The following is a 9850-nucleotide window of genomic DNA, read 5'->3' on the forward strand; positions in this document are numbered from 1 at the left end:
AATGACATATTGTTGATCGGAAATGATGTAGAATTTTCTCGAAAGCATAAAGGAGTGTTTGAAAGGAGTTTTTCAAAGAAAGACCTCGGTGAAGCTGCTTACACATTGAGCATCAAGATCTATAGAGCTAGATCAAGACGCTTGATAAGATTTTTCAATGAGTACATACCTTGACAAGATTTTGAAGTAGTTCAAAATGGAACAGTCAAAGAAAGAGTTCTTGCCTGTGATGCAAAGGTGTGAAGTTGAGTAAGACTCAAAACCCGACCATGGCAGAAAATAGAAAGAGAATGAAAAGTCATTCCCTATGCCTCAGTCATAGGTTCTATAAAGTATGCTATGCTGTGTACCAGACCTATTGTATACCTTGCATTGAGTTTGGCAAGGAATACAATTTTGATCTAAGAGTAGATCACTGGACAGCGGTCAAGAATATACTTAGTGAGGACTAAGAGATGTTTCTCGATTATGGAGGTGATGAAAGAGTTCATCGTAAAGAGTTACATCGATGCAAGCTTTTACACCGATCCAGATGACTCTAAGTCTCAATCTGGATACATATTGAAAGTGGGAGCAATTAGCTAGAGTAGCTCCGTGCAGAGTATTGTAGACATATAATATTTGCAAAATATATACGGCTCTGAATGTGACAGGCCTGTTGACTAAACTTCTCTAGTGAGCAAAACATGATCATACCTTAGTACTCTTTGGGTGTTAATCACATAACGATGTGAACTAGATTATTGACTCTAGTAACCCTTTGGGTGTTGGCCATATGACGATGTGAACTATGGGTGTTAATCACATACAGATGTGAATATTGGTGTTGAATCACATGGTGATGTGAACTAGATTATTGACTCTAGTGCAAGTGGGAGACTAAAGGAAATATGCCCTAGAGGCAATAATAAAGTTATTATTTATTTCCTTATATCATGATAAATGTTTATTATTCATGCTAGAATTGTATTAACCAGAAACATAATACATGTGTGAATACATAGACAAACAGAGTGTCACTAGTATGCCTCTACTTGACTAGCTCATTAATCAAAGATGGTTATGTTTCCTAGCCATGTATAAAGAGTTGTCATTTGATTAACGGGATCACATCATTAGGAGAATGATGTGATTGACTTGACCCATTCTGTTAGCTTAGCACTTGATCGTTTAGTATGTTGCTATTGCTTTCTTCATGACTTATACATGTTCCTATGACTATGAGATTATGCAACTCCCGTTTACCGGAGGAACACTTTGTGTGCTACCAAACGTCACAACGTAACTGGGTGATTATAAAGGTGCTCTATAGGTGTCTCCGAAGGTACATGTTGGGTTGGCGTATTTTGAGATTAGGATTTGTCACTCCGATTGTCGGAGAGGTATCTCTGGGCCCTCTCGGTAATACACATCACTTAAGCCTTGCAAGCATTGCAACCAATGAGTTAGTTGCGGGATGATGTATTACGGAACGAGTAAAGAGACTTGCCGGTAACGAGATTGAACTAGGTATTGAGATACCGACGATCGAATCTCGGGCAAGTAACATACCGATGACAAAGGGAACAACGTATGTCGTTATGCGGTCTGACCGATAAAGATCTTCGTAGAATATGTGGGAGCCAATATGAGCATCCAGGTTCCGCTATTGGTTATTGACCAGAGACGTGTCTCGGTCATGTCTACATAGTTCTCGAACCCGTAGGGTCCGCACGCTTAAGGTTTCGATGACAATTATATTATGAGTTTATGTATTTTGATGTACCTAAGGAGTTCGGAGTCCCGGATGAGATCGGGGACATGACGAGGAGTCTCGAAATGGTCGAGACGTAAAGATCGATATATTGGACGACTATATTTGGACTTCGAAAAGGTTCCGAGTGATTCGGGTATTTTTCGGAGTACCGGAGAGTTACGGGAATTCGCCGGGGAGTATATGGGCCTTATTGGGCCATACGGGAATAGAGGAGAGAGGCCAAAAGGAAGGAGGCCTGCGCCCCCCCTCTGGTCTGAATTGGACAAGGGGCGCAGCCCCCTTTTCCTTCTTCCTCTCCCCCTCTTTCCCCTTCTCCTACTCCAACAAGGAAGGAGGGAGTCCTACTCCCGGTGGGAGTAGGACTCCCCTTGGCGCGCCCCCTCCTAGACCGGCCGCCCCCTCCCCCCTTGCTCCTTTATATACGGGGGCAGGGGGGAACCTCTAGGCACAACAACAACAATTGATCCCTTGGATCTCTTAGCCGTGTGCGGTGCCCCCCTCCACCATAGTCCACCTCGATAATACTGTAGCGGTGCTTAGGCGAAGCCCTGCGACGGTAGAACATCAAGACCGTCACCCGCCGTCGTGTTGCAGAACTCTTATCCGACACTTTGCTGGATCGGAGTCCGGGGATCGTCATCGAGCTGAACGTGTGCTAGAACTCGGAGGTGCCGTAGTTTCGGTGCTTGATTGGTCGGGCCGTGAAGACGTATGGCTGCATCAACCGCGTTGTTATAACGCTTTCGCTTTCGGTCTACGAGGGTACGTGGACACACTCTCCCCTCTCGTTGCTATGCATCACCATGATCTTGCGTGTGCATAGGAAATTTTTGAAATTACTACGTTCCCCAACAGTATGTTGGTTTGCACATCATGTACGCGTGAGTGTTGTTTTTAGCCTTTTTGCATCTTGTGTGTATATTAGTTGGCTCTTGTGAGAGGTTAATGGAACTTCCCATTTTGGGGGAGTGGTGTGCTTTGTGCATGTCACAATCCTACAAATGGGTGTACATGAGGAATATCACCTAGTATTGATATTGCAAGATTACCTAGTCTCCATGCATGTGCTATGTCTTCTCATGAGTCAAATTCTAAATGGTCCATTAATTATCTCTTGTTGTTTTTATTACCCTCTTGTTAAGTTTTCTTTGGTATCACATTATAAGTTTTCTTGTCCATTATTGTTAAGTTTATGTTCGAGTTTTATTTTCTTTTAGTTTAAATCAATGAATTTTTTTCATTTATTTCCAGCAAAAAAAGAATTGTTTTCATTTATGTGAAACTTTTGAAATTTAAAAAAAAATCAAATTCACAAACTAGTTTCAAATTTGTGGACATTTTTCTAATTCACAAACTTTTCCAGATATGACTATTTTTTCAAATCCATTAACATTTTTTTAAATCTGTGAAGTATGTTTTAAATCCATGAACTTTCTTGAATTCCATGAATTTTGGTAAATCTAAGAAAAATTAAATTCATGAACTTTTTTCAAATTTGTTAACATTTCTTAAATGCGTGATTTTTTTTAAATCTATGAATTCGAGTCCACAAAATATATGAACTTTTTCAAGTCCATGAACATTAAAATCCACATTTTTTTATAAAATTCATGAACCTTTTTCAAATTTAATAACATTTCTGAAATTCACAAAAAAATCAAGTTTATGAACTTTTTAAAAATTTGTGAACTATTTTCAAATTCATGATATTTTTGGAATTGTTAAACTTTTAAAATTATTATTTTTAAATTCATGAACTTTTCTCAAATCCTGAAACATTTTTTAGATTCATGTTTTTTCATTTTAAGCTTTTTTACTTCGTTTGAATATATGCTTTTTTATCTATAAAAATCGGAGTTTGTTTTTTGAAGTCATAGTTTTTTTCTCTCCAGATCTACGCTGCTAGAGTGGGCGCGCGCTAGCGACCAAAACTAATGTGTCGTGGCCCACTCTGCAGTCGCGTGAGTGCTAGCTTTTGTTCTGGTGGTAAAGGCGTTGTAGAGGCACTCTCCACCGAAAGGTCGTACCTGGGAAGTGAGGCACATGGTATGGGGCTTCGACTTCGTTCTTGGTGATGTACTCCCTCTGTTCTAAAATATGTGAAGTTTTAGGTATATCCTAAGTGGAACTTCTTTTAATTTGATCAACTTTATAAAAAAAAGTGTTAATATCTACAACATCAAATATATTTGGTATAAAAATATATGTTATGGTGAATCTAATCAAGCTAATTTGATGTTGTAGACGTTGGTATATTTTTCTACAAACTTGGTCAAAATTAAAACAGTTTGACTTAGGACAAATCTAAAACTTCAAATATTTTGAAATGGAGGGAGCAGTAGAGGTATATAGCCTGGCAAGGCGACTGGAACGAAGTTGTGGATTTGTTTTGGCCCTCCGCTCACACGTTGGGCAGTTGCGGGCGCATAGCACCCGTTGGGGATGCTGAGGCGAACGGGTTTGGTAAAGGCGCCCTGGCATGATCATTGTACATGGGTACGTTGCTTAGGATGATGCCATTGGAGGCACTAATGGTGTCTCGTAGATTCGATACGATATCACGACGATTCTCACGGTTGATGCCAATTATAGATGGTAGGTTTGATCCATTAAGATGCAAGTAATAAACATAATCTTGCTTCTCCGAAATTTTATGAAAGGATTGCATATTAGCTAATACAAAGTTTATGTCCAATGAGTTTTACATGAAGTTGTTGGTAAGGGTAGTCGATTTATACATAACGTCTTAGGTTGAATCGAATCCAGAATAAAACCAGGGTTTCGATGTCGTTGTCTTAATCGTCGAAGTAGAAGTTGCCCCTGATTTCGGCACTTTGGATATTTACATACTACATTTGGTTGGTTTGGCTCCTTTTGATCCTAGTCTCCTGGTCGTGGACGACTTGTCTCCTTTACGCCAAAACTTGTCCGACTTCCTTGTTCGGAGTTTTGGGGTAGCCCTATGGCATACTTCATTCTTCAAATATGGACTCCTAGCGGGACTCGATTATATGTTTGGAAGGCCTCCCCAAAGCGTACAACTGGATGTGGGCTTAATCCCACTTCCCATAGACACCCATCACATGACCATCCTTGATATCTTGCTATAGGCCTTCTCCAAGTCGATGAAAAACGTACGAAGATCATCTCTATAGCCGATCTCTCAGGGATAAAAAAATTGTTTTCTTACATTCGCCTATCTTATCAAACAATGATCAATTACTCTCTTCCAAAGCTTCATAATATGAGTAATTCCTAGTACAACTTCGGATACCCCATTTATTCTTGAAGATGGATATACTAGTGTGCTCTTCCTCCACTATTCGGATATCTTATTCTAACAAGAGACGCTCCTTGATTTCTCCCATGGGCGGCCATGAGCGAATCCTAGTCGCCGCTTGCGTCACACCCCAACGCCTCTCCTAGCTGTCGTGGGCAAAGCCTGTGTAACACGGAGATTGCGGGGCCATTTCCTCCTCCCGTTCGGGGTTGGACGGTGTGGGTTGGCCACTTTGATGGGTGCTCGCGCTGGTGCTCGACGTGGTGAGGTGATGCAGTGTAAGGTGACCTGGAGGCATCTCCTGCAGCGAGGTGAGACAGCGCGGCACGAGCGTGCGGGGTGGCCTGGATGGTGCGGATATGTCATGCATGGGTCGCATCATGGTGCGAGGTGTTGCCGCGTCTTGGGTGGGGCTGCGCTGGGACGCAGGCAGGACGCGCGTGTGGCGCTGCTGCGCTTCGGGGGTGCACACGAGGCCCGAGCAACATGGATATGCACCCTGGTGGTCGTGTGGTGGTCGGTTGTGGTGGTGTAGCTCCGACGGCATTGCGGCTCGGGTGGCGTGGCTCGGTGGCCCTGGGCCACCTGGGATGGCGGCTCCATGCGATGAGTGTAACGGAGCTGGTCTCCGATGGGCGCAAGGTGGCGTGTGTGGGGCTGATTGAAAGTATGTTTAGACGGGGTGATTAGACTACTTGACCAAATAAAAATCTAGTATTTTCTTAATTTTAGTTGTGGGCAGATTTTAGCTATTAGCACAAGTCAAGCAATCAACCTACACATGCAATTCTAAGAGTATAGCAGCTGAAAGTAAAACATTGCATATGAAGGTAAAGGAAAGGGTTTGGATAAGGAAAATGCAATGAAGACACGGAGATTTTTGGCGTGGTTTCAATAGGTGGTGTTATCGTACGTCCGCGTTGATGGAGACTTCAACCCACGAAGGGTAACGGTTGTGTGAGTCCACACAGGGCTTCGCCCACGAAGGGTTTACGAAGAAGCAACATTGTCTATCCCACCATGGTCATCGCACAAAAAGGACTTGCCTCACTCGGGTAGATCTTCATGAATTAGGAGATCTCCTTGCCCTTACAAACTTCTTGGTTCAACTCCACATCTTGACGGAGGCTCCCAAGCGACACATAACCAACCTAGGAGACACCACTCTCCAAAAGGTAATAGATGGTGTGTTGATGATGAACTCCTTGCTCTTGTGCTTCAAATGATAGTCTCCCCAACACTCAACTCTCTGTCACAGATTTGGCTATGGTAGAAAGATGATTTGAGTGGAAAGCAACTTGGGGAAGGCTAGAAATCAAGATTCTTGTGGTAGGGTTGGAATATCTTGATCTCAACACATGATTAGATGGTTCTCTCTCAAAAAATATATGGTGAAAGTGTAGGCACGTTCTGATGACTCTCTCACAAATGGAGAAGGTGTGGAGGGGTATATATAGGCTCCACACAAAATTCAACCTTTACACACATTTGACCCATCTCGGTGAGACCGAATGATTAAACTCGGTGGCACCGATTAGTTCAAAAATGTGAACGTTAGGAATCTCAGTGGGACCGACTGGAATAACTCGGTGAGACCTGCGTGCTAGGGCTTATGGCAAACATCATCTCGATGGTGCCGATTGCATCAACTCGGTAAGACCGAAGTGAAGCAATAAGCAACACAGAGAATGTCAAGCCAACTCGATGTGATCAATTGCATATACTCGGTGAGACCGAAATGAATGCAACAAGTCACAGAACGCTTGTGACACCCCCGATTTGACGGTACACTAATCATGCACGCAAATGTGTACGATCAAGATCAGGGACTCACGGGAAGATATCACAACACAACTCTAAAACATAAATAAGTCATACAAGCATCATAATACAAGCCAGGGGCCTCAAGGGCTCGAATACAAATGCTCGATCATAGATGAGTCAGCGGAAGCAACAATATCTGAGTACAGACATAAGTTAAACAAGTTGCCATAAGATGGCTCGCACAAACTGGGATACAGATCGAAAGAGGCGCAGGCCTCCTGCCTGGGATCCTCCTAACTACTCCTGGTCGTCGTCAGCGGGCTGCACGTAGTAGTAGGCACCTCCGGTGTAGTAGGGGTCATCGTCGACGGTGGCGTCTGGCTCCAGGGCTCCAGCATCTGGTTGCGACAACCAGGTAGAAGGGAAAGGGGAAAAGAGGGAGAAAAGCAACCGTGAGTACTCATCCAAAGTACTCGCAAGCAAGGAGCTACACTACATATGCATGGGTATATGTGTAAAGAGCCATATCGGTGGACTGAACTGCAGAATGCCAGAATAAGAGGGGGATAGCTAATCCTGTCGAAGACTACGCTTCTGGCAGCCTCCGTCTTGCAGCATGTAGAAGAGAGTAGATTGAAGTCCTCCAAGTAGCATCTCCAAGTAGCATCTCCAAGTAGCATCTCCAAGTAGCATCTCCAGTAGCATCGCATAGCATAAACCTACCCGGCGATCCTCCTCTCGTCGCCCCGTGGAAAAGCGATCACCGGGTTGTCTGTGGGACTTGGAAGGGTGTGTTTTATTAAGTATCCGGTTCTAGTTGTCATAAGCTCAAGGTACAACTCCAAGTCGTCCTGTTGCCGAAGATCACGGCTATTCGAATAGATTAACTTCCCTGCAGGGGTGCACCATCTTACCCAGCACGCTTGATCCCATTTGGCCGGACACACTTTCCTGGGTCATGCCCGGCCGCGGAAGATCAACACGTCGCAGCCCTACCTAGGCTCAACAGAGAGGCCAGCACGCCGGTCTAAACCTAAGCGCACAGGGGTCTGGGCCCATCGCCCAATGCACACCTGCACGTTGCGAACGCGGCCGGAAGCAGACCTAGCCTAGTGGCGTTCCAGTCCAATCTGGCGCGCGCCGCTCAGTCGCTGGCGTCACGAAGTGCTTCGGCTGATACCACGACGTCGGGATACCCATAACTACTCCCGCGTAGATGGTTAGTGTGTATAAGCTCGTAGCCAACTCAGATCAAATACCAAGACCTCGTTAAGCGTGTTAAGTATCCGCGAACGCCGAACAGGGCCAGGCCCACCTCTCTCCTAGGCGGTCTCAACCTGCCCTGTCGCTCCGCCTCAAGATCCACTCGCGGGTGCTCCACCAGCCGACCCGACTTTAGTCTCACATGTATCATGTATAAGTATATAGTATATACCCGTGATCACCTCCCGAGTGATCACGGCCCGATAGTATAGCACGGCAGACGGACAAGAATGTAGGGCCACAGATGAATGTACTAGCATCCTATACTAAGCATATAGGATTGCAGGTAAGGTAACAACAGAAGTAACAAGGACAGGCTATGCAGCAGTATAGGAGTATCTGAAAGCAGTAACATGCTACACTACTCTAATGCAAGCAGTATAGAGAAGAGTAGGCGATATCTGGTGATCAAGGGGGGGGGGGCTTGCCTGGTTGCTCTGGCAAGAGAGAGGGGTCGTCAACACCGTAGTCGAACTGGGCAGCAGCAGCGTCGGTCTCGTAGTCTACCGGAGAGAAGAGGGGGAAGAAACAATGAATACCAAGTAAACAGATGCATATCGATGCATGACATGTCAAGAAGCGATGCTAGGCGTGCCCTAACGTGGTATGAGGTGGTACTGGTTAAGGGGGGAATCATCCGGGAAAGTATTCCCGGTGTTTCGTGTTTTCGGGCAGAGGAGCCGGAGGGGGAAAGTTGCGGGTTCGATAGGTTAGGGGGGTGTGGCGGACGAACGGACTGCGTATCCGAATTTGTCTCGTCGTTCTGAGCAACTTTCATGTTGAAAATATTTTAATCCGAGTTACGGATTAAAAGATATGATTTTCTAAAGATTTTATTAATTTCTGGAATTTAATTAGTTAATTATTTAATTCGAAAAATGAATTTATGACGTCAGCATGATGTCATGCTGACGTCAGCAGTCAACAGGGTTGACTTGGTCAACCAGACAGGTGGGTCCACCTGTCATTCTCTGTTTAGGTTAATTACAGATTAATTAATTTAATTACTATTTAATTAACCTAACTAGTTAATTAAATTAATTAAACCAGATTAATTAACTTAATTAATTCATTAGATAATTAATTAATTAATAATTATTAATTATATTTATTTTAATTAATTTTTTTAATCCTTTTTTTTGTAAAACGTTATGGGGCGTGGGGCCCCCTAGATAGTGGCCCGGGGGGCCTTAGCGGGCACAGGGCGGTGCGGGCGCCCGAACGGGCGCGTGCCCGTGGGGGAGCTGCGAGCCGTGGGCGAAGGGGCAGGCACACGGTGGCCTTGGCCTCGACCGGAGCAGTGTCGAGGCGGGGCTAGGCGGGGCTGTGCGGGAAGGCCGAGCGGCGGCCGTTGGTGGCCAGTGGAGGGGCGACGAGCAGGCTGTAGCAGGGCGCGGGTGTTCGGCGCGGTGAGCAGGGGGCGGAGGGAGGCCGGTGGGGTTCCTCACCCGCGTTGCAGAGAAGGCCCGGTGCAGGGCGAACGCGACGGCGGGGAGCGGTGGAGCCGAGGAGGCGTTCCGGCAGGGTCCGACGACGGCGCGTGGCGATGCGGGGCCGGCTTCGAGCACGTCGGGCGGCGGGGAGGAGATGAGGAGGCGGTCAGCGAAGCGGCGTTCCAGGCGGCGTGGGGCGGCGTGGCGACGGACGAGGGCGAGATGGAGGCGACGGGTGACGGCGTCGGGCGGGGGTCCGTCGAGGAGAAGGCGAGGGGGAGGGGTGGCGGTGCTCGGCGCCGCTGGGTGGCGAGGACGAGGCAACAGGGTCCGAGCGCCGTGGGGAGGTTCGTC

This window comes from Triticum aestivum, chromosome 1B (genome assembly GCF_018294505.1).
Source record: "Triticum aestivum cultivar Chinese Spring chromosome 1B, IWGSC CS RefSeq v2.1, whole genome shotgun sequence".
NCBI classification, from domain to species: domain Eukaryota; kingdom Viridiplantae; phylum Streptophyta; class Magnoliopsida; order Poales; family Poaceae; genus Triticum; species Triticum aestivum.